Source organism: Ictalurus punctatus, chromosome 8 (genome assembly GCF_001660625.3).
Source record: "Ictalurus punctatus breed USDA103 chromosome 8, Coco_2.0, whole genome shotgun sequence".
Lineage (NCBI taxonomy): Eukaryota > Metazoa > Chordata > Actinopteri > Siluriformes > Ictaluridae > Ictalurus > Ictalurus punctatus.
The window spans coordinates 6870936-6878902 of NC_030423.2; the positions used below are offsets into that span (position 1 = coordinate 6870936).

At 38.3% G+C, this 7967-nt stretch overlaps 1 protein-coding gene across 11 annotated transcripts in view; it reads left to right on the forward strand.

Annotated features, from left to right (window-relative positions):
- The window catches only part of afap1l1a (actin filament associated protein 1-like 1a), a 50439-nt gene that overhangs the window by 11628 nt on the left and 30844 nt on the right, over positions 1-7967 (forward strand). The window contains exon 1 of one of the 11 annotated variants that reach the window (XM_017474904.2): positions 5468-5695. The exons of the other annotated variants lie outside the window; for them this stretch is intronic. The gene's annotated coding sequence lies outside the window, so the exon portion shown is untranslated. Of the gene's footprint in view, positions 1-5467; positions 5696-7967 lie in introns of those variants that run through there. 11 annotated transcript variants of the gene reach the window in all.

Genomic DNA, 7967 nt, shown 5'->3' on the forward strand with positions numbered 1-7967 from the left:
AGCACAACAAATTAAGTTAAGTTCTTGGAACCGTGCCTGCAGTATACTGCATGATCACACACGTGACGAATCGCGTGATACCACGTGGAAGAAAAAAAAGCGCATTCTTAAAGGTCACATCTGTACCTCCCTTTGCCAAGATAACAGCAGAGTTTTCTCCTGTAATGCCTGATGAGGTTGAGAATACATGGCAAGGGATCTGAGACCATTCCTCCATACAGAATCTCTCCAGATCCTTCAAATTTCGAGATCCATGCTGGTGGACTCTCCTGTTCAATTCACCCCTCAGATTTTCTATGGGTTTCAAGTCAGGAGACTGGGATGGCCATGGCAGGACCTTGATTTTGTGGTCAGTGTATGTTTTGATGTATGTTTTGGCTCATTGTCCTGCTGGAAGATCTAACCACGGCCCATATTAAGCTTTCTGGCAGAGGCACTCAGGTTTTCATTTAATATCTGTTGATATTTGATAGTCCATGATGCCATGTATCCTAACAAAATGTCCAGGTCCTCCTGCAGAAAAACAGCCCCAAAACATTAAGAGTCTCCACCATATTTAAGCGTGGGCATGAGGTACTTTTCCATTTGGCTACCTCTCTGTGTGTGCCAAAACCACCTCTGGTGTTTATTGCAAAAAGCTCAATTCAATTCAATTTTATTTGTATAGCGCTTTTTACAATAGACATTGTCTCAAAGCAGCTTTACAGAAATATCAACATGGTATACAGATATTAAAGGAGTGAATTTATCCCAACTGAGCAAGCCACTGAGTGGCGATGGTGGCAAGGAAAAACTCCCTAAGATGTTTTAAGAGGAAGAAACCTTGAGAGGAACCCGACTCAGAAGGGAACACACAAAATGGATATCAAGCTCTATTTTGGTTTCATCTGACCATAGAACCCGATGCCATTTGAAGTTCCAGTAGTGTCTGGCAAACTGAAGATGTTTTTTTTTTTTTTTTTTTTTTTTTTTGATTGAGAGTACAGGCTTTTTTTCTTGAAACATTTCCAAACAACTTGTGGTGATTTCGGGTTGTAGTTTTGGAGACTTTCTGACTGCAAGACACAACTAACTTCTGCAGTTCTCCAGCTGTGATCCTTGGAGATTTTTTGGCCACTTGAACCATCCTCTTTACAGTTCGTTGAGACAATATAGACATTCAGTGGGGGAAATATGTATTGAATATGTCAACATTTTTTTTTTTCAGTTAATATATTTCCAATGAGGCTATTCACATGAAATCTTCACCAGACTTTGGTATTAACTCAAAAAATCCACACATATAAAGGAATCCAAGTCCATAAATGAAGTTATGTGTAATAAAGTGCAATGACACAGGGAAAAAGTAATAATTATACCTCCTATCTTTGCAAATTAATATCAGCTGGGTTAGTAAATTGATGGTGTTCAATTAGGGCTGACGGTCCTATATTATGTTTGATTGAGGCAGCTGGCATTGCCGTGAAACCAGCTAACATTATGCTCCATGTAATGTTAGCGATAGCCTGTTATTTGTTAACGATGCTAACACATTGCAATGTTATAAACTACCTCCGAATAGGCCACCATGCATGGCCATTCAGCCCGTGTCCTGTCCGCTAAATGTAGCCTAATGTCACTAATAATTATTCAATGTTCATGCTTTTAATAAATCGTTTTGGCCTGCCACCATATCACTGAATTTAAACTAATGCTTGCATTCAGAATATAAGGGGTGTGTGTGTGTGTGTGTGTGTGTGCGTGTGCGTGTGCGCGCGCACGTGCACGTCTGTGTGTATGCGTGTGTGCGCATGTGGATCTGTGTGCATGCACGCGTGCGTCTGAGAGTGTGTGCGCGCGCCTGGTGTGTGTGTGTGTGTGTGTGTATGCGTGCGTGCGCACGCGTTTAGGAGTGCACCTCCACTCATTGTCAGACAGTGTTTGATAATTAAATTATCAAACTCTCTCTCTCTCTCTCTGTCTTTGCAAGTATCAGCCAGAGGAGGATGTCCTCCAGGAGAGTTTATAATTTAATTTTTTTTCTTATATTTTTATCTAATCTTTTATTTCTATCGACTTTGGCATCGAGTATTGTGAACTTTTGGTGGTATCAGTACCGACTATTAGATTTTTGGTATTGTGACATCCCTAGTTCCTAGTTACCCAGGTGTACTAAACAAATTTTAAATATCAATGAAAGTATAATTGAAATATATGTTTCTCATATGAAGTCATAGTGCCGATAATTGTTGCACACACATATATTAGTGTGTGTGTGTGTGTGTGTGTGTGTGTATATTAGGGATGCAGTGACCGTTCGGCAACCGAAATTATTCGGCCGAAAATGGCAAAAAAAGCTCTTTTGGTGTTCGGCTGAATAAGTGAATAGGCCGAATAAATTTGACCAAACGATGACGTGTTTGATGACGCGACCAAATAGCCTAGCAACCAGGGTGAGACGCGCGAATTTCATGACCTCCACTTCCGGCAGCGTGCTCGGAGAGATGAGGGAGTGCGCTTAGTGTGGACACCTGCATTTGTTTTGTTTCTGTTCCAGAGTATTCGGTCGCGTCGCGAGATGTAAGGGAATAGAGTACGGAAGCAGGTAAAGATGTGTTTATTTAAGGGCAGGCAGACAAATCCAAATCGTAATCCAAAAAACGTAGTCAATGGGTTGGGTGATCGGCAAACAGGCATAAAAGGGGCAAAGCAGGAATCAAAGTCACGGTCACAGAAAACAGGGTCAAAACACAAAACATGAACCATGAACTAGTACTATGGACTGGGAGCAGAAAAACCAGCGTGAACTAAATGAACTAATCTATAGTTTAAACTAACTAAATCTATAAAGGAACATAACATTTAACAACGTATCTAACTATACTATATCTACTATAATACTCCGCAAGGTGTACAGGGACCCGAGCGGTGTATATATCCCCAATATAATCAGCCGTATATAAACGAATAGAACCATTTTTTGCACTCTTGTCAATGCACTTTTTAATGCACTCCTTTGTTGTAGGCTACAGAGTGTTACATTCTTTCAGCAGTCAGTTATAGGCCTAACATAGGCTATTCAAGGGGGGCTCAAAGATGACCACATAAAAATATTTTTATTTTACTCATTTATTTATTAAAAGTTATATTGTGCCTTGTTGGTAGCCTATGCCTGCTGGAATGAAAAAAAAATGTTCAGTGTTAAATAAATATTTTGAAATTGTAGTTTTTGTAATTGATTTTTTTTCTTTGAAAAGCAAGACAAAATAGTAAAAAGCACATTTTGACTATATATATATATATATATATATATATATATATATATATATATATATATATATATATATATATATATATATATATATAATATATAATATATATATATATATATATATATATATATATATATATATATATATATATTTTCTTTTGGATAAACCTGTGTTGTATTTGCAATTGTTTGATATCCATGAGAGCATTTTTGTGAATTTTGTTAATATATAAAATCTCAAAAGGTTAAACAATAAAGACAATTTTTCACAGCCTTCTATGCTCATACTTACCAAGGGTGCCAACATTAGTCGAGGGCACTGTAATTTTCTTTATTACTTCTATTTACTCTCTTAATGATTGTGGTACTAGGAAGGGAGTACTAATTTTAAAGGGGAAAAAATAATATATATTGAAATGTGTGGGGTTTTTTCATTTTATTTTTTATTATTTAATTTTTTTTGTTTAATAGAAGTTGGTGAGGACCACACAATTGTTATTGAAGGAGGTTATACTTTCTTTTCCCCATGACTGTATGTAGAAGGATTGTAGAATGTATACTGAGTATATTGTAGAATTTCTACAGCAAGCCACACAGTGAATTAGAGCAGGAACAACTAATCATTAAAATCAATAAAAATCGTTGTCAATGAATCTCGTTTTCGATTAAGCGGTCTGTGCATGGCACGGGGCACACTTACTCATTGTATTACAAATCCTAGCACCGACACTTGAGGCCCTTAACCCTCAATTTCTCAGTTGTACGTATAAATGAGTTATATGTGAGTCGCTCTGGATGAGGGTGTCTGCCAAATGACATAAATGTAAATGTAGCCTTTGCTCATTCACACTTATAGCCAATCCACCTTCCTACATGTTTTTGGGAGGTGGAAGGAAACCAGAGAATATGTACAAGTATGAGCTTAATGCTGCTTTGTTTATTATTCACCCTGTGATGCTATGTTTGTGGCCTATAATTGATTCAATCTCAGAGAAAAAAATCTGGAAAAGCAAAACCTGAGAAAAATTAAATGAATTTTGGAAAAATATAACAAAACCCTTTGAGCTCTATAAATAACATCAGTTCAGAGGTTTTCCAGATATGTCACAGTATATAAATAATAAAGTTTTATTTGTCTAATTTCTCTTTGTGGATGACCGTGTGGCATCAGCTGCTCTGGAGCAATGCATGGGCTTGGCTCTCAGTCCCATGGAAATTTGGATGCTGTTGTGAATATGATATGAATTCAGAAGGTAATATTTTGCACTGTACAGTTAAGAGAGGATTATAATATTGGAGTTACTTTCACAGTTACAACTAAAATGCTGTCAGTCTATCTAGCAAGTCTGACTTTACTATCAGTCCCATCTGAAAACAACACTGTTGCTTTATTTGTTACCTGGATGTGTCACAGTGATTTTCTTGATAATCCTGCAAGTAAAAAGTGACTAAGCATCATAGCATGTGGACATCATATGTCATGACTGTTATGACTGCTTTATGTCCATCATATGGAGGCATACATCAGATTAGGGGGCAAAGCAAATATTCTGTAACAGCCAAAACATCTGTTATGCCACAGCATATCCATATTTGATGAGTGATCAAAAGTTTATGTTGGAGGGATTTCTCTTGCTATTGACTTTGGAGAAGTAAAACAAAGTGTCATCTCACAAATCTGATGCACTATGAGGGGAAAACCATGGGGGATTATGTGGAGAAACCCAACACTCAGTCTTTGAGCTTTGAACTTTCATTTTCTGCTATTTAATATGGACTGACTGCAGCTGTCGGTTCATATCATGGGCCAAATTGTTTCTGGGATTTCCTTACAGCGGGCTTTGTGCTCTATTTATTTATTGAGGAAAATATTACCTAATATTACATGTGAGTGGCAAAAGTATGTGAACCTCTAGGATTAGCAGTTAATTTGAAGGTGAAATTAGTTAGTTTTCAATCAGTGGGGTTACAATCAAGTGTCAGAACAGGGATCTATTAAAGTCTGGTTTCAAAAACACATGTTTGTGGAAGTGTATTAACAAAGGAGATTTCTGAGTACCTCAGAAAGTGAGAACAACAATGGTCTGAATGGCAGGAGAAAGCGACTCCAAAAAGAACACTGCTGCCCATCTGCAGTTTGCTAACGATCAAGTGGACAAGCCAGAAAGCTAATGCAGGGGTGGGCAATCTTATCCGGAAAGGGCTGGTGTGGGTGCAGGTTTTTATTCCAACCAAGCAGGAGGCACACCTGATTCCACCTGTTTAATCAGTTGATCTTGGCTTTCAATAGATTCAGGTGTGGCTTCTGCTTCTTCTCCGGGCTAATGTTTTGTGGATGGATGAGACCAAAATAAAACTTTTTGGTTTTAAATTAGAAGCCTTAGGTTTGGATAAAGGAAAACACTGCATTGCAGCACAAGAACCTTATCCCATCTGTGGAACATGGTAAGTAGTATCATGGTTTGGGCAGGTTTTGCTGCATCTGGTCCAGGACGACTTGCCATTGTTGATTAAACAATGAATTCTGAATTATACCAGCGAATTCTAAAGGAAAATGTCAGGACATATGTCCATGAACTGAGTCTCAGGAGAAAGTGGGTCATGCAGCAAGACAAAGAACCTAAGCACATAAGTTGTTCTACCAAAGAATGTTTAAAGAAGAGTATGTTTAATGTTTTGAAATGGTCCGGTCAAAGTATTGACCTTAATCCAACAGAAATGTTGTGGAAGGACCTGAAGCAAGCACTTCATATGTGCAAACCTGTTCTGTAGGGAGGAACTGGCTAAAATTCCAACAAGCCAATGAACAGGACTGATCAACAGTTCCCAGAAACCCTTAGTTGCAGTTATGGTCACATCAGATACTGAAAGCAAAGGTTCATATACTTTTGACACTCACAGATATGTAATATTGGATCATTTTTGTCAATAAATGACCAAGTGTAATATTATTGTCTCATTTGTTTAATTGGGTTCTCTTTGTCTACTTTTGGGATGTGTGAAAATCTGATTATTTTAGGTCATATTTATGCAAAAATTTAGAACGTTTTAAAAGTTTCATAAACTTTGAAGCACCACTTTACATTCATGTGAAAAAATAAGTACACCAAATGGAAGTTGTTGGCTTTCTCAACATATTTGAGTTAAGCAAACATTTGATCATCTTTGAAACAGTGCCTATTAATGAAGTTGATATATTTGAGCAGAACCACAAGGAAAATTAGCCTTTTCAATCATTTATTCAACAGAAATATCAATACTGTTGATGTGATGATATTCTGTGGAAAAAGTAAGTACACCCTTGGTCTCAAAGGCTGGTATTGCCCCCTTTAACAGAAATAACTTCTTGTAGGCATTTTGCATAATTGTCCACCAATTGCTGTAATTTCTGACCACTCGTCTACGCAATATTCTTTCAGTTGCAAGATGTTTCAGGGTTTTCTTGTATATACTGCCCATTTCACATCCCCCCCACAGCATTTCAGTTGGATTCAATCCGGGCTTTGACTAGGCCAGTCCATAACCCTCCATTTCTTCTTTTTGAACCATTCATTTGTGGATTTGCTAGTGTGCTTAGTAGGGATGCACCGATACCAGTACTCGGGTGTCGGCCCGATACTGTGCTCAAGTACTCGTACTTGTAAAACTACCCTGATACAACCGCACCTATAACACTTTACGAGAACGTGACATAGCCTAACCTCTCGTCAGTTGAGCAGGTAGTTGGAAGAGGAGCAATGTCAGCAATTTAGAGATATTTTAAGATAAGTGATGATGATAAAAGTAGAGCAGACTGCAAACTATGCTCTGCTAAACTGTCAAGAGGAGGGGTTAAAAAAAAAATTAATTTAACACAAGCACTTTGATTAAACATCTAAAGAACAAACATAACACCGAGTGCAAAGAGTTTGCTCATGCTAGCAGCGGGAAACAGCAACAACCAACTTTGCAGCAAACGTTGGAGAAGCGAGAGAAAATGTCCAGAGACAACCCATGGGCAGTAAAAATAACAGAATCTCTTACCCAGTTCATGCTCTTGATGACCAACCGTTGTCAGTTGTAGATAATACAGGATTTCTTCATCTTCTTGGTGTACTTGAGCAGAAGTGTGAGATTCTCAGCGGTCACCACATTACAGATACAGGCATTAACAAAGCTGCATGACTTGGTGAAAAAGCACATCAGGAACCTGTCGCAGGACATTTCGGCCATCAGCTTCACCACTGATATTTGGACTAGTACTGTCAGCCCAATGTCTCTTATAAGTTTAACAGCACAGTGGATTGATGAGGATTTTACTCCCCAGAGAGTCGTTTTATAAGCAACGCAGTTTAGGGGTTCGCATACTGGCCAAGCCATAGCTGGTGCGTTTGATGACATGCTTCAGACGTGGGGCATTCAGAAAAGTTGTGTTCACGTTGTGTTGTAGGACAATGCCAACAACATGATCAAGGCTATGAGTGATGCTGGACTACCTAGCTTGCCATGTGCCATTCACACCCTCCAGCTGGCTGTTAACGAGGGTGTTTTTTTAGTGTATCAACTTTTCAACACTGTTTCAAAGAGGATCAATTGTTTGTCGTTTTATTTTTTGACATATTTGGACAAACAAGTTCCATGGGATGTTATGTTTTCACATGATTGTGTGTGTGTTGTGTGTGTGTGTTGTGTGTGTGTGTGTGTGTGTGTGTGTGTGTGTATGTGTATGTACAGTATC